At 44.3% G+C, this 21,730-nt stretch overlaps 1 protein-coding gene and 1 pseudogene across 2 annotated transcripts in view; both read right to left on the bottom strand.

Moving 5' to 3' along the window:
- Tmem266 (transmembrane protein 266) overlaps window positions 1–767 on the bottom strand; it is a 118,278-nt gene extending 117,511 nt beyond the window's left edge. The window contains exon 1 of one of the 2 annotated variants that reach the window (XM_076576322.1): window positions 509–767. The gene's annotated coding sequence lies outside the window, so the exon portion shown is untranslated. The remainder of the gene's footprint in view (window positions 1–508) is intronic. The other variant, XM_042280972.2, reaches the window with a different exon arrangement.
- Window positions 768–6,169: 5,402 nt separating this feature from the next.
- LOC102906048 (SERPINE1 mRNA-binding protein 1-like) lies at window positions 6,170–21,547 on the bottom strand (annotated as a pseudogene).
- Window positions 21,548–21,730: the final 183 nt, after the last annotated feature.

Here is a 21,730-nt window from a genome sequence, read left to right as displayed (position 1 = left end):
TAATGTCTCATCTCTAATGTCTCATTTCAAAGGGGAAAAGTTCTTGGAGGAGATAGCTATAGAAATTATCTGGTTTGGTAAGGTTTCCCGTACCAATTCTAGGCTTAAGTAGACTGGAAAGAACTGATGCTCTCTCGTCATGTTATATCACCACTTAGTAGAACTACACAAGATTTCCTTGAAAGTATTGAACAGTATTCGTGACAATGTGCTGGTTAGACATCTTGCAAAACATTAAGATATAAACACAAGTATAGACTTTGCTGAGTAAGACTCCAATAACAAGCACAAGAAATAATCCCTGAAATTACTAAATGGGACTGCATGAAATTACAAGTTTCTGTAGTCACCGCCCGCCTCCCACACCCCTGAAAATCGAGAGTGAGGAGACAATCTACAAAATGGGAGATGTTTGTCAACTACTTATTTGTTAAACCACTCACCACCACCACCACCACCCCACCCCCACCCCCACCCCCCCCCCACCCCCCCGCGCACACACACACACCTCATTATTAGGGACTGAGTCCTTTCCAGTTGAGGAATTGCCTCCATTAGACTGGTCTGGCTGACATGGCTGTGGGGCATTCTCTTGATTAATGATTGATGTGGGAGGCCCAGCCCACTATGGGCGGTTCTATAAGAAAGCAGACTGAGAGAGCCAGCAAGCAGTGTTCTTCAATGCCTCTGCTTCAGGTCCTGCCTCTGACTTCTCTCAATGACGGGTTGTAAACTGTAAGTTAAATAAAGGCTAATTAAATAAAACTCTAATTAAATATTAAAAGTAGGACAAGTACTTACAGGGAGAAAAATTGACTGCATCTATTTATCTGGAAACTTTGTATTCCGTGTAAGTCTGTGCTACTTTAGGGTAACATTGTTTTCTACCATGATTGTCTCAGGAGACCTCCTGGGGAGAGACGTGTATATGAGATGCACACAGCGTCTTTGCCAGTGCATTCTGGCTTGCTTGTTTTTTCCAGCACAAGGGGATTGAACCCAGGGCCTCATTTGTGCTCCACAAGTGCCCCACCACTGAACCATAGCCCAGTCACAGGTATCTTCACTCATCTCTTTCCTCATGTCTCTCTTCCCTCTCCTCCTCAACCCCCTTGGAAAAATTCAAAAATCCCCAAATAGTTGCAACTTGTCAGCTCTAGGTTTCCCCCTGGCGGTGCGTCACTTCCACAGCACAGTAAAATCTTCCTTTGATAGTTTCTAGGTGCAGTGGTTCTCAGCCTTCCTAATGCTGCGAGGCTCTAATACAGTTCTTCATGTTGTGGTGACCCCAACCGTAAAAATATTTTCGTTGCTACTTCATAGCTAATTTTGCTACTGATATGAATCGTAATGTAAATATCTGTGTTTTCCAATGGTCTCAGGCAACCCCTGTAAAAGGGTCGTTCAACTCCTTGAGGGGTTACAACCCACAGGTTGAAAACTGCTGCTTTCGGGTGTTGAAACTTTAGCTTGGGTGGAGAGGCATAACGTCAAGATGCCTTTCTGCTTTCTCCAGTTTTGTCTGCTTTTCTTTTATAAATACTAAGCCCTGAGGCCCAGGGAAGGATTATCATTGGCTTCAGGGAGTTGGTACTCAGCAATCCTGGCCTTCAGGAATCAGTGAAGAACACGTGTTTCAGGTCAGATTCTGGAGCCTCTCACAAACACCGAAATCTAATTTCCAGAAGATTGAGGAGAATTTTGTTTTAACTGTCTCAGGTGATGATTATTGATAGAGGAGGTCGGGGACTCCGCCAGCTATAAATAGCACAGTTGTTGCTTCAGTGAATATCAGATGACAAACAGGTGTGTGTGTGTGTGCGTGAGAGAGAGAGAGAGAGAGAGAGAGAGAGAGAGAGAGAGAGAGAGAGAGAGAGAGCGCGAGAGCGCGAGAGAGAGAGAGAGAGCGAGCGCAGCAGGAAGGAAAAGAAGATAAGTCAGGATGGAGGAAACTGCCTAACATTGTGTATTGCTTTCTCTCCAGACAAGTTTCTAAGGAGGTGGCGTCATTGGCATAATATGCATGTCAAGATGCTTTAGGGGTAGGCCACACATTTCATTTAAAAAGATTGCCTTTTTTCTTCCTGTGTGTATGGGGGCAGAGAACATGCCAGTACTCCCAGCACTGGAGAAGCTGAGGCAGGAGGATCATGGGTTTAAAGTCGTTGGGCTGGGCCCCATAGGGAGCTCAAAAATCCAAAATCAGAAAGAATACAGCATTGTCAAGAGCACCAGAATCACACAAACAGAGTTTTGTGCGTGCTCAGACCATGGCTGTGAGATTATGGGAGAGGAAATTGGAGATGATGTTGGTCCTGTGAATGTCTGGGGGGGAAATTGATTCCAGAATTAAAATTTCTGTTCAAGTGGCTAATTGATTTCTCATGTAGAACACTTGGAGTTCTACACCAAGTCCTTAAATTGTTGTTTATCTACATGTGCATATTTTATGAGCACTTTCATGTAAACTTAAGCACAGCTTTGCTAATGTGGAATATACAGGGGAAGCCAAGCTGTGTTCGTGAGAACTGGAAAAGTGGAATATATTTTTTGTGATATTTACTGAGGCTTAAGTATTCATAGTAACTACCAGCAAGCAATTAAAAAAATCCTGCTGAGATAGCTTTAATAAGTAAATATATTGGACATAATTAGCAACATTCATATGCAGATGGTCTATATTGGATGCAGCAGAAAGTACAATAGCATGCATTTATTCAGCTGCAATAAACAGCTGTAAAAAGGTTTCCTTGGTGATCGCGGTGGTATCCACCTGTCGCCCCAGCTCCAGCAGGAGGCTGAAAACTTTGAGGCCAACCTCAGCTACACAGACAGTTTGAGGCTGGCCTGCACATTTCGCTATACCTTTCTCAAAATACGATTAAAAGAAAAAGGTTCAGTTCCTGTGTGCATGCACGAGAGAGAGAGAGAGAGAGAGAGAGAGAGAGAGAGAGAGAGAGAGAGAGAGAGAGAGAGAGAGAAAGAAAGAGAGTGTGTTTCACACTGGAAGAAGGCCCTAGACTTAATCACCAGCACCACTCCAAATTCAAGTATTTTAACCATTTACCCTGTGACATACTTTCTACTCTTCATGAGCATTAACTTAGAGAACCCCTGTGCTGCATTGGCCTTTACTTAAGCATAACCTCAGCTGCTGGGTGTATTCCATATACATTCATGAAAGTTCAAGGTAAGCCAAGAGTTGAAGTGCATATCTTAACCCCATCTTTATTTCCTAGCTACTAGCATTTCATTTTGTGATCATTACTGAAAATTCTTTTGTAGTGGGGTATCTATAGAAGATCCTTCTGAAAAATATTCTTTGAGTACTGGTCCCAGGGGATCACCAAATGAGAAATACTCCGTTTTCAAGTGAGCTTCTCTATGTGTTTCTATTTGGATGTTTGCAAGTGCTTCCCGAGACAACTGTTTCCTTGGCTATACAGCTTATATGTCAAAGTGGAACATCAACAAATATATATTTGAAAACAAAAGATGCAGTGCTTAATTCTAGTATACTGTGACTGAGTTATGATAAAACGTAGCAGAGACAGCTTTTTTTTTATAGACTTCTGTGAGGGCTATTTTTATGGCAACTTGAAACAAGCTAGAGTCATCTGAAAGGAGGGACCCTCAATTGAGAAAATTCCCCCCTAAGATCTGGCTGTGAGGCATTTTTAAAATCAGTGATTGGTAAGGGAGGGTCCAGGCCACTGTGGGTGGTGCCATCCATGAACTGGTAGTCATGGGTTCTATAAGAAAGCAGGCTGAGCAAGCCATAAAGAGCAAGCCAGTAAGCAGCACCCCTCCATGGCTTCAGCATCAGCTCCTGCCTCTAGGCCTGCCTTGAGTTCCTGCCCTGACTTCCCTCAGTGATGGACTGTTACCTGGAAGTCAAAGCGGAAACCAGCCTTTTCCTCTACAAGTTGCTTTGGTCATGGTGTTCATCACAGCAACAGAAACCCTAACCAGGACAAGTTCAAGTAATTGCTGACATTTATTAAATGCTTACAGTGTTCCAGACGTTCTACAAGCTTTATTTGCATTAATTTTTCATAACAACTCTTTTGGAAAGGTGTAGTTATTATTATAAGGGAGACAGAGGGAGTAGGTAACTGTTCATGATCTTACAGTTTGTAAGGAGCCCTGATTCAGAGACCTGAAGTTCAGCCCCCAGGCCCAGCTGCTTCAGGTGTACACAGAGCTGTGCCCAAGTAAATGTGAGCATTGTGACGTAGCTGCAAAAGCATTCTGGATCCCAGGGCTCCATCTCCTAACCCATTCTTCCATCTTCATTCCCTACAACAATGGGGCTTGGTTTAGGAAGGACTTCACTCACTCAAGGCATTCTCTAACCCTTTCTAGCTCCAGGGGTTTTTAGTATGATCATTTTATCCAAAGAAGAGAAAAATGACTTTTTAACTTATCAGGCTTAAAAAGTGAGCCAGAAAAATAAAGTGCTAACATGGTCAAACTTGAAAGTAGGTAAGTTTTTAATAAGCATACTGTTATTAAACCTATCATGTTCTTATTTGTATGCCTATGAAAAGGTCCTGAACTGTTTGCTATGCCTTCCAACATCTGTAGACGACACCCTTATACAGCATGCTCTGAGTCACCGTCTTGATCTTCTGCTTCAGTACCACATAAAATAAATGCTTTGGGGGAAAATGAACTTTGAAAATAGAGGGTAAATCATATTATATACCACTTCTCTTTCTTCTTTCTAATGAAAACTACCACCCTATTAAAATGACAATCCATATTAAGTGTCTATAGCAATGTATGAGAAAATTTTTTCTTATAGTAGTCAAGACAGAATAGTTTCATGATAAACCTCTTTTGGGCTGGGGAGATGGCTCAGTTGGTTTAAAGCCTGCTATTTAAGCACAGGGGCTTGAATTTGGATCCCCAGAACCCACTTAAAAAAAGCTGTAAAAGGCAGCATGAGATGGTACCCCCAGATTTGCTGGGATAAATAGAAAAAAGCAGACATTGGCTAGCCAGCCAGCCTAGGCCAATCAGACTTCAGATTCAGCGAGAGACCCTGTCTCAGAGAGTAAAAGTGGAGAGTGATCAATGAAGATACATGACTTCAACCTCTGGCTTCTGTACACCTGTGTACATGCACGCCCCTACACACAAACACCTATCATATTCACAAAACTAGATATATTAATTCCTTGCCCTTTCCCCAAAGTCTCTGCCTGTATGTTTCAAAGGGGTTCCTCCTATCTGGTAATTTTTAAATAAAATTTGATTTTTCTTTTACTCTAACTTCTAACTTTGTGTTAAGAAATAACAATAACAACTAGTTTTCTAGGGACTTTTTTTTAGATTTGCTTTATGTATATGAATGTTGGGCCTGCATGTATGTATGTGCTCCAAATGTGTGCCTTGTGCCCACAGAGGTGAGAAGGCATTGGATCACCCAGAACTGGAGTCATGGATAATTGTGAACACTGCATGGGTACTGGGAACCAAACCCAGGTCCTCTGCAAGACTAAGAAGTGCTCTTAACCGCTGAGCGTCTCTCTGGCCCATCCTGGGACTTGAAAATGCAGAAATACAAGGGGGGTGGGGTGGGGTGGTAGAGAAGTTAAGAACACCAACAAAGGCAAGATTCTGCTCCAAATTCTCAAGTCCTCTGAGATCATTAAAAACTTATATGAAATATTATACGTTCCTTTTCTTCATGTATTGCTAAATCAGCTCTCCATTTTTCTTTCCCTTATGGTGGCCATGACTCCTATTTGAACAAAGAGTAGAGGTGAGCCACAGAGAGAAGGCCCTTCTGCTCTCCACCATGCCGCCCGATAGAAGAGGAGCCCAAGTTGCAAGGTGTGGCAGGTGAGTGATTTCATCCTAACATGGTTTGGGAAGGAATGGATGCTCAGAGTCAGTTTGTTAGCTGTAATTTTAGGCCATGGTGGGATTGAACAGAGTATAAGGAGTATTCTCTGTAACATGTAAAACCATGTAATCTTTCACTTTTTCAAGTTTCAATTCTAGTAATTGAGAAGCCTGTGTTCCATCACATGTTAACTAGAAAAAAAATAGCATATCAGAAACATCAAAGTACAATACGTCTGGTCTTTGTATTGTGAAAATAATATGAATAGAATTAAAATTTTGAGATAGAGTCTGGAGAAAGTCCACATGGTCGCGCTTAGAAACATTGAGGGATTTTGGCAAGGGGCTGAGCAGAGCACTCTTCACAAGGGTGAGGTGCTATCACGCTGAGCGGGTGCTGCCCCGCCCCCAAGACCTACAGGGAAAATAGGGGAAACTTAGGTTAGAAAAATCAAAAGATTATGAAATTAAGAAGGCTTTAAGATTTGAACTATTTACTTTGGGAAATTGTAGAAATCTTTTCCTAGAAGGTCTTCTAAGTTGGGATCATCTGCCAGCTACCTTCCCATTTACACACCTGTCACAAAACTGCCTGGCTTGACAAGCAATTGGTGATCCGTGTCTGGAGGATGGCTAACATATTTCTAAAAACATGCAAACCTACAGTGTTTGCCTTTTATATCTTTGGAAACTATAAAGAGTAAGCACAGACTGTCTTGTGTTTTATTCTGTTTATTCCATTGGTCATGTGACTGTTGTTAACCTGTTTAATTTTGATGATTCATGTGATGTTCTCTGAGTACCTTTATGTTAACATTGACATTGAATTGTGGATTCTTAATGAATCGTCTCTATCAAGAATGGAGAGAAGGATGTAAGACAGAATTTAAAAATAGTATATTCAAGAAGGATTATTGAAAGTAGTTCTCTGAAATGTGAGATAAGATGTGAGAGGTGAACCAGAGTGTGGTAATCTAAAGATGGCATTTGGAAGCAAGAAAAAGACCATTTTTAACTTCTTCTAATTGAGTCAGAAAGTATGATGAATGATTAGATTGGAAAAGGCGCTTTGTGGATTAAAGGAGAACCAGATATTGTTCTGGTTTTTTTTTTTTTTCTTTTTTTGAAACAAGGTCTTATTCTGTAGTTCAAGCTGGACCGAAATCCACAATATAGCCCAGACTGGCCCTTCTGCCTCAGCCTCCAGAGGCCTGTGGTTCCAGGCTTAGAGCGAAGTATGAGGGAAATGAAAAGGCTAGATGTGCTGGGCCACATCTGGAGTCCCAGGGTGGAGAGGCTGAAGCAGGATTGTGACTTTGTTGCCAGCCTGGGCTACAATAGAGAGACCCCACTTCCCAAACCAAGGAAAACAAACAAGCAACAAAAAAGCAAGCAAGAAATTCATGTAAGAGCAAAAGTTGGTCTTCAAAGAAATGGGCAAATCAGGAGGATGACGGGAAGTCGGGGAATTTAGTTGCATTAGTTTACTTTCCTATTATTGTGATAAAACACATGAGCAAGGCAATTAAAGAAGGAAGAGTTAAGCATCTGGTTCCAGGGGTTTAGAGTCCACAATGGTGGAGAAAGAGGAGGACAGAGAAGCAAGCTGAGGGCTCACATCTTGAACAGCAAGTATGAAACGGAGAAGAAACTTGAAACAACTTGAGTCTTCAAACTCTTAAAGCCTGCCCCCGGTAACCTACTTCCTAAACCCCCCAAACATTGCCATCAATGGGGCACCAAGTAATCAAATGGCTAAGATTGTGGGGGACATCTCATTCACTTGAAAGTGGTGCGAGTCTAAGATCCAAAGAGGCCATGCTTAAGCAGGTGAGAAAATACAATAGAAATACAATAGCATTTGCATAGGAGAGAAACATCACTGAAAGACAGAGATCCATTAAGATAATTGATGTAAGCAAAACCAAAACAAAAGAAATCAGTCCTGTATACCAAGGAATTGAAGACTGGTAACTCTTGAGGCCTGGAAAGGGCATGGACATGTGAAAAGTCATGAGACTGACTGCTCCCTTATTCAAGAGATTCCCCAGGACAGTGTTAGGAGACACAGCCGATGTGGGTGTTGATTATAGACTAAGTGTCTAGACTTCAGAGACAAAGGCTTCTAGAAAGACTAGGGTATGGGGCAGCCTTGAGGGTGTGGTGGGCTTTGGGAGAACTCCAGTTCTTCTCACCACATGAAACAGCAGCATTTTGTAGGAACTCGAGACGTAGTCACGGCAGGGGTGACTGGAGAGTTTACTGCGCTGGGGCAGTAGCTTACGAGCACATAAGAGACATAGAAGCCATCTTGGACATGGACTCTTGATGGGTTATTGATGGGGGAACTTGTGTTACGTATTTTCAGAATAAAGCTACTTGTTGTCGTCATTTTTATGTTGCTTAAGATGTGGCCATACATAATTGAGTTCTCTCTGGATTGTGGCCTTGTTCTCTAGGTACTTTACATGTATGAATGTACTTCATGCTAATGTGTTCCTTTGAAGCAGATGAGGTTAAGTAGCCTTTATCTGGAACGCTTCAGGCCAGAAGTGTTTTCAGATTTGGGAGTTTTTCAAACTCTGGAATATTTGAGTAGAATTTACTGGTGGAGTATCTCTACTCTAAAAATTTGAAATGTTCCAAGATTTGAATGCTGACATGATACCCCCAAATTTGTAGCTTTTGCAGCATTTTGGATTTCAGATTAAGGATGCTCAACCTGTATTAAATATTCTGTCCCCTTCTCTCTGTCTCTTGGATAATGAAAAAAAATGGGTCATAGTGCTTTGTTGCCCAGTGTTATATACTCATTATGGGGGTGGGGTAGTTTCTAGAACTAAGATTTGTCCTCTACCCTTCTTGCTCCAGAATGCAAGCTCTGAATGTCATTTATCTATGCTACAAACCTTTTTATATATCAAAAGTGTGAATCAAGGTTTGCTTGGGAACTATCACACTTTGAATGGCTGGTTTTTTAATATATTTATAGGTGGCACAATCTCCATGAAAGAAAGTAGCTTGTGTGGGTTGCTACATGGATTGAAAGTTGTTTTATTGATTCCATAAACATTTTAAAAGTAGAGTTTTATGTCGATACATTTAGAGATGGAAGGGGCTTGGCTGCTTGGGTGTAAGGCCAACTATTACTATTCAGGGGACCACGTGGAACCATAAGCCTTAGTAAGCTAGCAAGCCTAATCCTCTGTTTGATGGTGTGAGGAACCTGATCTGTTGAGTATTGTCACAGAGAGGATTCATTTAGTTCCATGGCTTACTGCACCTAATATGGAATGAATGCCAGGGGTCAAATTTGTTGACTCACGGGAGAGAAAACAGTTACATGTCTTATGTATTGTCTTGTAGTCAGTGAACCTAGATGGGAAACAAATTTAGAATCCAGATGTGGTTTTGGTAAAAAAAAAAAAATAGGCACGTTGAATGTATTTTGTCTTGTTACTGGATCTTGTATCAGAGATCCCAAAAGGATTTCATCAATAATCGCTGCTATCGGCATGTGCTATCATTCTTTGACTTATAAATAGCTTCCACCCCTGAGCCCTAAAAACAGGGCTTTGCTGCCATAGAAACAGTTGTTAATAAACATGAGCGCTTTAGAAAACGTATGGGTTCAGATCTGAGGGATGGGGAGACCACAAAGCAGAAATGCTGAAGGATTGTCATTCCAGGGGGGGTACTGGATGCAACCAGTCCTTCGGAATTGGGGATCTCATCTGAAATTTATTTCTGGAACACTGCTCCAGGTGCTCTCCCTACTGTTCAGTGTCTGAATTTTTACCAAATATAGATTAGTTTGCTAAAAACTGTAAATACCTATGTGTGGTAGATACTTAGTGACCCACCCCCATGCTTATTGGAAAACCCAAACCAAACAAACCAAATCACCAAAGCCAGCAAACACATGGGAGCAGAGCCTGGGAAAACCAATTTGATTGATTTGATTCTGGCCAGACTGCAGAGAAGAAAAGCCCAGTTTCTCTGCCTCGGCTGTAGCAATGTCCCAGTGTCCAGAAAAGCTGGCAGGAACGCCGGAAACACACAGAATCGCTTCCTGGTGTCTCTGTGGCTACATTCCGGGTCCCTCCCAGGTTCTCGGCCTCATTAATAAAGGAATTTGTTAATTCCGTGTGGACTCACACCGAAGCACGAGGGTAATTTTATTAGAGTTTAAAGGAAAACGGTAGGGCAGGCCAGCAGTGCAGCGGCTGCCTGGAGGGGCGAAGGAAAAAGCCATGTCGTTTAAACCGGCAAGTGGCCACGGGCCAGAGAGAAGCTTTAGAGAAAAGGAAAGGAAGTCCAAAATACTGGGCAGAGGGAGCCCCAAATGTTAGGGAAAACGTGCTCAGAGAAGAGAAGAAAAGGTAAAATTACGAGTGGGAGACTTAACTCCTATATGACTTTGGCCCTTAAGCCTCTGCACCAGGGCGGGGGGGGGGGGGGGGGGAGGAAAAATACATATCTCATTAAAGGACTAATTATTCTGCCTATCTCTTTAACATGGACTAAGCTGAGCCTCCTAGGCGTGGTCCCTTAGCCAAAGTGATTGAACGAGCCTAGCTACAGTGTGTGTTCTCCATCCCATTCTCTTGATCTTTAGATGCTCATCAGGAGACACAAGATCCCTTCTTGCCTATCTTTAGTTTCGTGGGTAAAAGGGGACCAGCAGAGCAAGGTGGTTCAGCGGGTAAAGGCATTTCCCTCCAAGCTGGAGACCCACATGGTTTAAAGGAGAAACTTCTCCAGCAAGTGCACAATGTATACACACACTGAATTAATAAAAACATGCACAAGATAAACTCAGATGTAAACCTCAGGACAATGTTATTGGAGTTTGAGGGAGAAAAACGGGACAGGAAAGCCGGTGGTCTCGGTTGCTGCCTGCTTGTGGGGCGGGGGAGAGGGGACACAGAAGAGAAAGAGAGCCTGCTGGATTAGAAGTCCAGAGGCCAGTGAGCAGTGATGGACCGCGTGTCTCCGGAGGACAGTGAGAGGACACCCTGCGTCAGGGCGAGCAGGCTGAGGACTTAACCCTGGGAGCCGGGGGAGGGGGAGGGGGAGGAGGAGGGGGAGGGGGAGGAAAAGCTGGGCTTTTTTGAGTGCATAGTGTTGATTTCATATAGACCGTTTCTTCCAAGTGTATCGTGTACTTCTGTAACGGCCCCTTCTCTCCCTTCAGCAGCCTCTCTCCCGCTAGTCTCTCCCTCTACCCTCGTCTCTCTTCTGCTTTCGTAGCAGATGTGTGGATATGAGTAAATGATTTGATGTTTCTCTGAGAATTCTAGGGCACAAATGAGAGAAAACATACAGTATTTATCTTCGTGTCTGATTCATCTTGCAGAATAATCTCCAGTTAAATCCATTTTCTAGCAAATGATAGAATTTCTTTTTTTTTTCTGGCTGAATAAAATGCTACTGTGCATATAAACCACTGTTTCTTTGTCTGCTCGTCCATCCACAGATGATTCCAGAACTCGGTGATTGTGAACAGTGCTGTAGTAAATATGGATGTTTGGGTATCTCCGACGTATGTTAATTTAGACCCGAAGTGGTATGTCTGGGTCATATGGTAGTTCCATGTTTAGGTTGTTGAGGAATTTCCATACTGATTTCACAGAGGCTGACCAATGTCCATTCCTGTCAGTGTATAAGGGTGTCACAATTTATAGAAATTTCGAAAAGGTGAAACAAAGTAGAAATTTCGTGTCATTGGAAGCCAGATAAGAACTGAGGGTCTGAGTGAAAATAAAATATAGCATCTTTAAGGTCTAACTGTGAACCAGGTTATGGGGGTGTCTGTCCCAAGAAGTATAAGGATCGGGAATTATGGGCTCTATCAGGACTATAGCCTCATTTGTGGACCCCACGTCAGAGACCAATCTGTAGGATCCGTCCAACCTCTTTACTGCCAAAATAAGAATGTTGCATGAAGAGCTAATGGGCACAGTTGCCCAGAAGCCGGGGATTTATCCGTGAGAAGCTCTTCATGCTTGGAGCCTCAGGGTAAGCCGCTGGGCTCATCAACAGTAGTTGTGAAAGGAGCGTCAGTTAGTGTCCAGGGAGAAAGGTAGCTCAGACATCAGGGGGACGTTTTGACTGATGCTCTAGTAAAGACCCTAGGGAGGGCTTTTTGGCCCCAGAGAGCTCCAGATGACGACAGCCAGAGGACTAGGTGTTAGAAAGGACGTAAGAGCTTCTGGAGTTTGAAAAAGCCTGAAATGGGTCTGAAGTTCAGCCATGGTATCTCTACCCAGAAATGGGGCAGCTTGGTAGGACCAGACAGGAATGAGTAGAAAGATGTTTGCCTATTGGGCAGGTCAAGATTGATGGGAAGAGGGATGGATGGAGCTTCTGGTGGAGTAGGCACTGGAGAACCAACCATAGAAGGTGCGGGGTGGGGAGTCACTGCCTTATCAATAAGTGCTGTAATCCAGGATCAACCAAAGTCCATCTCTATGGAGACAGAAAACACAGAAGCCTTAGAGCCTCAGTACCCTATCAATCCTCTTCACTACACCCTTTGTAGTTTAGAAATAAAATCATGGAGTTGGGCATTTTCCCCGTTTTAACTGAATCATGGTGGCCTTGGTTGGAGGTCAGACTTCCCTCAGGTAGGAGAGAGGGGCATTTACTTCTAATGGGCCTCCACTTTGCAGATTGAGCAATAGTCCAGGGGAGGCTTCTAGCCTGGAAGCTTTAGGCACGGCTGGTTGAAATGTGCAGCCTGACCACAAAGGTAGTGGTGGAGTATTTTGACCAGAGGGTGGTTTAGGTCCTTAGACTGAACTGTTTAGCCACTAGGTGGCGCTGTAGCATTTCCTGAGCTGGACAAGGAGCCAGCAGCCTGCACTAAGACAGCTTGTCATGTTTAACCTTTCCAGTCTCCAGTTTGGGTTTTCTGGCCCGTGAGTTCCCCTCCTGACTATTAAAGAACGTGAAGGATATATCCAATAAAGTGGGGGAAAGGAGCCTGGGTTCCTGGTGTAGTATTTGAAGCTGTTGTCTGATCTCTGGAGAAATTGACTTATAAAATGTACAGCCAGGATGGATTAGCCTTCCTAGCTACGGGGTCCACACTGGTACACTTGTGCATGGTTTCAGCTAGCCTAAATTGAAAGAGGCCAGGATTCTTGGCAGCTTCCTGTGTTGCCTTCTACAAATGGTTATAGCTAATGGGTTTGATAATGGCATTTTAATTCCCTTAAATACATAGGTAATAATATTATCTCAGTCCTTTCCTGGTCATCTCCTACATCAGTGCTCTGATATGGCTAGTGGGATCTCATAATGGTCATACCTGGAAGCTGGCCTGGCTGTAACTGGATGATGAACATGAACCTCATCAGGCACATGCTAAGGACCAGATGAGGCTTCTCTTGTGGGCATCATGTGGATAGAGTGATGGAGGTACATTGTTAGCCTGGGTCCAAAGTTCAGTGACCCTTTCAACTCCTAAATGAAGCTGAGGTGGGGAGATCATGGCTAAAAGATCCTGATTTGGTGTATATTTGGGACAGATCAGGAGAAAAAGGATGTATAACTGAATGGCGCCAAGGTCCCCATTAGCCACCTCGCCAAGGGGAAAATTCTCTACAGGAGAAGGAATAGCTTTTAACTGTTCGTGTGTGCAGCAGATAGTAAGAATTATGTAAGACAGGCAGTGGTGGAGCACACCTTTAATCCCAGCACTTGAGAGCCAGAGGCAGGAGGATCTCTGTGAGTTAGAGGCCAGCATGGTCTACAGAGCAAGTTCCAGAGAAACCCTGTCTTCAAAAACCAAAAACCAAAAAAAAGAAAAAAATGTAGCCGATGTAGATGATGCTATGTTAGGTCAAAAGCCACAATAAACCCTCTGAATTCCCTGATGCAGCTGAAGGGAATCCTGGCCAAAAGATCCTAATTTGGATTGTATTTGGGACAGACTGGGCACAGGAAAAGGAATGTGTAGCTGATGGTGCTGTGATCCTCATTGGCTACCTTTCGAGGAAGAAGGGTGTCCTCTGAAGTAGTGGGAATGACTTTTACTGTTCCTTGAGCTCCTATATGAAGTTACTGAGCAAGTGTGTGATGGAGAGAATATATCAGAGTAAAGAGGGGTATGGTTGGAAAGAGATCTTTGGAGGGAGGAGGAGGGATCGGAGAAGTTGAAGCTGTGGGGGAGGTGGAGGTGAAGGAGTAGATGGTAGGGAAGCTGGAAGTTGAGCATGGATGTATACAAAGGAGAGCCGCCCAGGGTGTCCGCAGTGGCCGGGTCTAAGAGAAGTCACCAATTAGGAGAATCTTAGTGAAGTACACAGGACATCCCTCTTGCATCTTAGGGTCTTGTGACAGTCTCGAAGACTGGGTTTTAAGAACTATCAGAGTCCTTCCCTAAATTACAAACAAACAAATCTAATTGCAGGATGCAATAACAGCTCACTGTGCCCTGAGGCAGCCATCATTATCGATCTGGAAGTGTGTTAAGGGTCAAGTTTTGCTGTGAAGAAAATTGTTTTCTTTTTCGGAGTCTGAGAATCAAATTTAGACCACTTTTGCTTTTTGTGGAGTTTTTTTTTGGGGGGGTTGTTTTGTTTTTTGTTTTGAGACAGGGTTTTTTTTTTTTTGTGTGTGTGTAGCCCTGGGTGTCCTGGAACTCGCTCTATAGGCTAGGCCGGCCTCGAACTCAGAGAATCCCCCTGCCTCTGCTTCCTGAGTGCTGGGATTAAAGGCGTGTGCCTCCACTTCCCAGCCTAGATCAGCTCTTAGGACTACATCCCAGGAGTGAGTCAGAAGGGGTAGAGAACACGTCACCTGTCACACGGGTCCCATAGAGGCACAACATTTACCTGGGAGGGCAACAGCCTTCTCCTGTCTCACTGACTGATTGGACTGGGGCACGCTCTAACATGAGGCACTCTCTTAGAAAAGAGTCTCTCCCAATTCCCAGAGGCGCGATACAGTTTCTCTGGAGCCAAACCAACTTTGTCAGTCAGGCTAGATTGACCTTGAAGGGAAAACTCACAAACTAAAACTGTCACAAACCAATCCCGAGGGAAAGTGAAGGGGCTCACTGTCCTGGAGAAGATGGAAACCCACTTTCTAGTAGGTCTGCCTAGGACTTCCTGATTACAAACCCAAGCACGGTCACATGCCACATGCTCAGCTCCTCCCCCACCCCAGAGAGCTGTGACAAAGGCTGTGGTGGAGGAAAAGGAGATCCATCTTGGGCGAGCTACCACTGTCATCTGTCCCACACAGAGAAGGCAGGGTCTCCCAGGAGGAGCTAAAGTGCCTCTAGCACCCTAGTGGATTATAGAAGGCCACTCTCCTTTACCATTGCCTTTAGAGACTGCTCAAGTCAACTCATGGCCATGGGAAGTGAGGCTTTCCACAAGGGACAGAAAGGAACTCCTTCACCTTGATGGGTGACAGCAGTCCAGAGTCACAGACTGAAGGCCTTGGGGTCTTCCTGGAGAGCAGCTCAGGAATGCTAAGTAGCCCATGGACAGTGAGCTAGACCTCCACAAGTACTAGAGTGAAGAGAGGCCGAGGGAGGTGTGCTGACTGGCTTTATGTCAACTTGACACAAGCTAGAGTCACTTCCGGAGAGGGACTCCCACGTGAAAAAATGCTCTCACCAGATCGTGCTGTGGGCAAGTCTGTGGTGCATTTTCTTGATTGGTGATTGATGTGGGAGGGCCAGCTCACTGTGGGTGGTGCCACTTCTGGGCTGGTGATCCTGGATGGTACAAGCTAGCAGGCTAAGGCAGCCTTGGGGAGCAAGCCAGTAAGCAGTGTTCTTCTATGGCCTTTGCATCAGTTTCTGCCTTCAGGTTCTTGCCTTGAGTTTTTGCCCTGACTTCCCTGGATGATGGGCTACAATGTAGCAGCCTTTCTTTTGGACCACCAACCAGCTCCCAATAATGGCATGGAGATTTAGGATTAGTTTTGAATGCTGGACCTTGGCTTAAACTCTTATTTTAATCTGTTCCTCTTTATCTATGTTTTGCCTCAGGGCTTTTTACCTTTCTTTCTGTATGGCCTCCTTTCCTGTTTCTCCTGTCTGGCTGGCAGCTGCCTGGCTTCTGGTCCTGGACGTGCCCTCTCTTTTTCCCATTCTCTCCTCTTTCTTATCTCTCAGGCCTGGATTCCTCCTCCTACTTAATCTCTTTGCCTGCCAGCCCTGCTTATCCCTCTCCTGCCTAGATATTGGCCATTCTGCTTTTTATTAGAGCAATCAGGTGCCTTAAGCAGGCAAGGTGAAACAAATATAAGACATCTTTACATCACTAACAAAGGCAGCAGAAACAAATGCAACATACCTCCACATAGTTCAAGTAATATTCTGCAGCATGAACAAATGCAACACACCTCCACATAGTTCAAGTAATATTCTGCAGCAGAAACAAATGCAACATACCTTCACATAGTTCAAGTAATATTCTGCAGCATGAACAAATGCAACACACCTCCACATAGTTCAAGTAATATTCTGCAGCAGAAACAAATGCAACATACCTTCACATAGTTCAAGTAATATTCTGCAGCATGAACAAATGCAACACACCTTCACATAGTTCAAGCAATATTCTGCAGCATGAACAAATGCAACACACCTCCACATAGTTCAAGTAATATTCTTCAGCAGAAACAAATGTAACACATCTTTGCCTACTTAAAAATAGCAATCCACAACACTACAAGCTGTAAGATAAAATAAACCCTTCCTTCCCCAAGTTTCTTTTGATCGTGTTGTTTAACACAGCAGTAGAAACCCTGGGACAGGAGGCAAAGAGAAGGTTCTCTGTCCAGGCTGCCAACATGTGCGGGGAATGCTGGTGAAGTCCGGAAGCATGGGGGTAAACGTGTTGATGAGACCAGACTAGAAGTAGAAGAGATTAAAGAAAATGTGTGTTTAAAAATTCAACGGGGGGCGGGGGGGGGGGGGAGAGAGAGAGAGAGAGAAAGAGAGAGAGAGAGAGAGAGAGAGAGAGAGAGAGAGAGAGAGAGAGAGAGAGAGAGAGAGCAAGCAAGCGAGCGCAGGTGAGTTCTCTGACTCAGTCCCTTGGAAGGAATGGGATTCTTTTGGAATACATGCCCTTCCCTGGAGGCTCCTGTCTGGATAGATGGTTAAGCATCTCACCGCCTAGGTAAAAATGAATTTCATAGCACTACTCGTTCTTTCGATGTTGGTCACCTGAGGGTAAAGTGCCAGGGTCCTTTTAAACTGTTTTTGGGGTTAGGCTCCTATTTTAAACTGTTTTTGGGGTTAGGCTCCTATTTTAAACTGTTTTTGGGGTTAGGCTCCTATTTTAAACTGTTTTTGGGGTTAGGCTCCTATTTTAAACTGTTTTTGGGGTTAGGCTCCTATTTCAAACTGTTTTTGGGGTTAGGCTCCTATTTCAAACTGTTTTTGGGGTGCCGTACCCTGCCCCTGTGGAGCTCATCAGGCTTTGCTTCTCTCTTTGGGTTAAGCCCCACAGAGCAGGGGTCCCCAATTCCCTATTATGGTTCAGTTAGGGCTCCTGGTTTCTCACGCACATCTCAAGTCTGTACTTGATAGTAAAGGATCTTTTCATTCCTGTGTCTGTTTGGGGTGGTTCTCCAGTGCCTCTCCCCACCACTCACCTGTCCCCACAGCTGACCAGCCATTGTTTCAGTCTTCTGTGCAGGAACGGACTGTATTTCTCCACAGTCTTCCATCTCCCTCCTATAGAGGACGCAGTGCAATAGGATCTGGGGATGATGGTATGTCCTGAAAAGATGTAGGGTAGATGATGAAACGACATTAGTAAACTGAAATCACAGACTAATGACAAGTGAAAATCTGGTGAGTACAGCCATAGAAGTTTAAGAAGAGAGAAACAACAAAAATAAGTGAGTTTCTTGCCTCTTTTTAAAAATGGCAGAAATCAGGATTAAAAGCATTGGGGGCTGGGGGGGATGAGTCAGAAGTTAAGAGCTCTTACTGCTCTTGCAGAGAACCAGGGTTGTTTCCAGCACTCACGTGGCTGCTGACAACCATCTGTAACTCCAGTTCCAGGGGATACAACACTGTCTTCTGGCTACACTGGGCACCACACACACAGTATGCATACGTATATGTAGTCGGTAGATTCATATACATAAAATTGTCTTTTAAAGCAGACCTTGAGAATAATTTCAATAGTTTGAAATTGGTTTTATAAATAAAACTTTATGAAAATGACATGTCAATGAGGTCTGATTAGATAAAATTTTGTCTTTTTGGCTGTGAGCCTATCATTTAACAGTGGAGCCATCTCTCCTGCTCAGGTTAAAATAATTTTGTAGGAAAAGTTATGCCCAAGTACTGCTTAAGTCCACTTTTCTCCACCCCTCCCCCACCCCCAACTCATTCAGGCAGTCATGCAGGGCTGACAATCAGACCCAGGACTTCACGCACACTAGTTAAGCGCTCTACCTACCGAGCTATACCCCCAACCTGATTTGTTCGTGTGTGAGTGTTAGCAAATAATTGCAAATGAAACTAAATTTTGTTAAACATAATGTAAAATGAACTTGCCACATTCTAATTGCTACAAATGAAACTTTGGTCTCTTTTTAAGTGGACTATGAATGGATTTTTTTTAAGTATGGATAATCTTTAGAGAAATGGGGGCTAAGATACATTGTATGTTGCGGCGCGCTCCTCGGTCAGTGAGGAAGAACGACCACCACTCGAGGATTCTTCTCAGATCACTCTTTATTGGAGCGCCTCTTGGTCAAGGGAGAGCGGGAGGTGAGGGGCCGGAGGACTAAACTGCAGCTGCTTATATAGGGAATCAGGCAAACGTGCCGTACTGTGATTGGGTCCCGCCAGAATGCGAGCACAGGGAGCCACGGGATAGGCTGAGGACATAAGGCCAATTACCATACTCGTGCATCATAGCCAAATATGGAGTTGTTAGCTAAGCTACCCAGGAAGCCAGCGCCATCTTTGAATAGCGGCTCCCTACAGTATGTTTGAGATTTTAAAGAATTTTATTCGTTCTAAAGTTGGCCTAGTGCTGCAGTGACACACCTCCTACCATAAGGCCACACCTTCTAATCCTTCCCAAACAGTTCCATCAATTGGGAACCAAGCATTCATGAGCCTATGGGGGCCATTCTAACTCAAACCATCATAGCATCATCATCTAGTCTTTGTTTGTTTGTTTTGTTTTAACCTGGTACACACTGTTAACACTTATATTTCAAGTTTGGTAATGCATATTCATAAGCAGCAATACAACAGTATTCATGAAGAATGCATAATCCCCAAATATTATGAAAACATCCCTGCTACCAAAACTTCTAAATATGAAACTAATTGTGTAGCTAGAGAGGTTCGTTTTCAAAACAGATACAATTCAGTCTTTAAGTGTGAATGATATGAATGACAGGTTTTTTGTTGGTGTATGTTTGTTGTTTTGTTTTGTTTTTTAATTCTTAGTAGTTTGGGATCCTTAAGCAAAAGCTTTGAGTAGGAGGGTCCACAAAGGAACCAGTGTTGTATTATGGCATCCAGTTGGGCCAGAGCTGGGAATGCCTCTGGGTCATCTACATCAGGAGCAGAAGCACTTGACTTACCCGTCCTGCTGCCACAGTTTGGATGACTACCATGGCCACAGCCACCATGTCCTGGGTGGCCTAGGTCTCCGAAATTGATCTCTAGTTGAGATGATAAACCATTTGTTGGCTTCCATAACCGAATCTTCAGCACGAGCCTCTTCATGCTCTGACTTATGCAGAAAAAAATCCCTTTTTCCCATTGTCCATCAGCACCATCATTGGGTTTTCAGATATTAAATTCTACTTTTGCTCGGTCTTTATTTTGAATAGCTTTCCACTCATCCAAAGTCATCTCTTTTGGACCCTCCTCCTTAACCTCTTCAAGTCCGTCCTCATTTTCAGTGTCTGCCACTGGGTACTCTTCACCTTCAAGTGTTTCCTCAGCCACATTTGATTGACCCCAATCGGTTAATCCATCTTTGACAGTTCCCCAGTCGTGAGACCCGCTACCTCCACGTTTGTCCTCATGTTTCAGGCCAGATCTATCCTTCCACTACGCCTATCAGTTCACAATTGCCGCGAATATCAAATCCATCACCTCGGCCCGTTCCACCGCCTCCTTGCCTCTTCCTAGACCACCACAGCCTCGGATAGGCTGTTCAGTAATTGGCCTACCAGCTGAACATTCACCTCCTCCTTCACCCTCTCTCCAAGCGGCTTTTCAAATCTTTCACGAGGTGGTCATGCTTCTGGTCTCCTATCAGTTACTCTCTCTGCTCCCTAAAGCTATTGATCAAGTCTTTTCCAATTCGGCCATATTCCTCCTCCTTTTTTTTTTTTTTTCATTTTTCCTTATTAAGAAATTTTCTACTCACTCCACATCCTATCCACAGATCCCCTCCTCCCTCCTCCCACCCCCAAGCCACCCCACATCCCCACATCCCCCAAATTGAAGTCTCCCATAGGGACTCAACAGAGCCCGGCACATTGAGCCCAGGCAGGTCCAAACCCCTTCCCACTGCACCAAGGCTGTGCAAGGCATCACACCACAGGCACTGGATTCCCAGAAGCCTGCCCATAGAGCAGGGACAGATCCTGATCTCCCTGCCTGGGTGCCCCCCAAACAGTTCAAGCCAAACGACCATCTTCCATATCCAGAGGGCCTAGTCCAGTCCCATGGGGGCTCCACAGCCACCAGTCCACAGTTCATGGGCTTCCACTAGTGTGGCCGGTCATCTCTGCACATACTCCCATCATGATCTTGACGTCCTTCGCCTACAGAATCTCTCCTTTCTCTCATCAATTGGATTCCCAGAGATCAGCCTGGTGCCTGGCTGCAGATCTCTGCATCTGCCTCCATCAGTCACTGGACAAAGGCTCTATGATGACAGCTAGGTTATTTGCTAGGCCGGTCACCAAAGTAGGCCATTCCAAGCACCCTCTGGACCACTGCCAGCAGACCAAGGTGGGGTCAACCTTGTGGATTCCTGAGAGCCTCCCCAGCACCCTGCCTCTTCCTATTCCCATGATGTCCTCATCTATCATGGTATCTTTCTCCCTGCCCTCCCACTTTGAATCTCAAATGACTGAATGGCATTTAAGGAATTGCTCAACATTCTTAGTCATCAGGGAAATGCAAATCAAAACAACTCTGAGATACCATCTTACACCTATCAGAATGACTAAGATCAAAAACACTGAAGACAGCTTATGTTGGAGAGGATGTGGAGCAAGGGGAACACTCCTCCACTGTTGGTGGGAATGTAAACTTGTACAGCCACTCTGGAAATCAATAGGGTGGTTTCTCAGAAAATTGGGAATAAGTCTTCCTCAAGACCCAGCTATACCACTCTTGGGCATATACCCAATGAATGCTCAATCTTACCACAAGGACACATCCTCCTTTTTTTAAGTGCCACTGGCCACTGCGTCCTCTCCTTTTGTCAGTCATGCTGATGCTCGGGGGCAGTGGGTTCTTATGGTCTTTCTGGGACTCTCTGCAACTGTTGCCAGCCACCTTGGAAATTGTCTGGGCCACCGCCCCAAGGCCCCCAATGCCACCCCAACCAGCTTCTTTTTTTCCTGTTCTTACTGCCTTCAATACCTCGAAAGGGTCCAATTTGTTGTCAAGTAGCTGGTTGAATCGGTTGATGACCACGCAGCCTTCCTGAAGGTACCCAGGCATGGTGGTGACTCGGTGGCACACTCCTCCTCAGATCACAGCAGATAGTGCCTAGCCAAAAGCTCCTGTTTCAGCTCTTTCGATGAGATTCGTTGTCTAGTCTTCAACTGTATTATTTACATCCGATTGACACTTAGTAGATGACAGATTATCTTCTTGACCAAACTCTATCCTTTCTATCTTCTG

The sequence above is a fragment of the Peromyscus maniculatus genome, chromosome 7 (assembly GCF_049852395.1).
Source record: "Peromyscus maniculatus bairdii isolate BWxNUB_F1_BW_parent chromosome 7, HU_Pman_BW_mat_3.1, whole genome shotgun sequence".
Lineage (NCBI taxonomy): Eukaryota > Metazoa > Chordata > Mammalia > Rodentia > Cricetidae > Peromyscus > Peromyscus maniculatus.
Note: the sequence above shows the minus strand (reverse complement) of the source record. Positions and strands in the feature narration are given on the sequence as shown.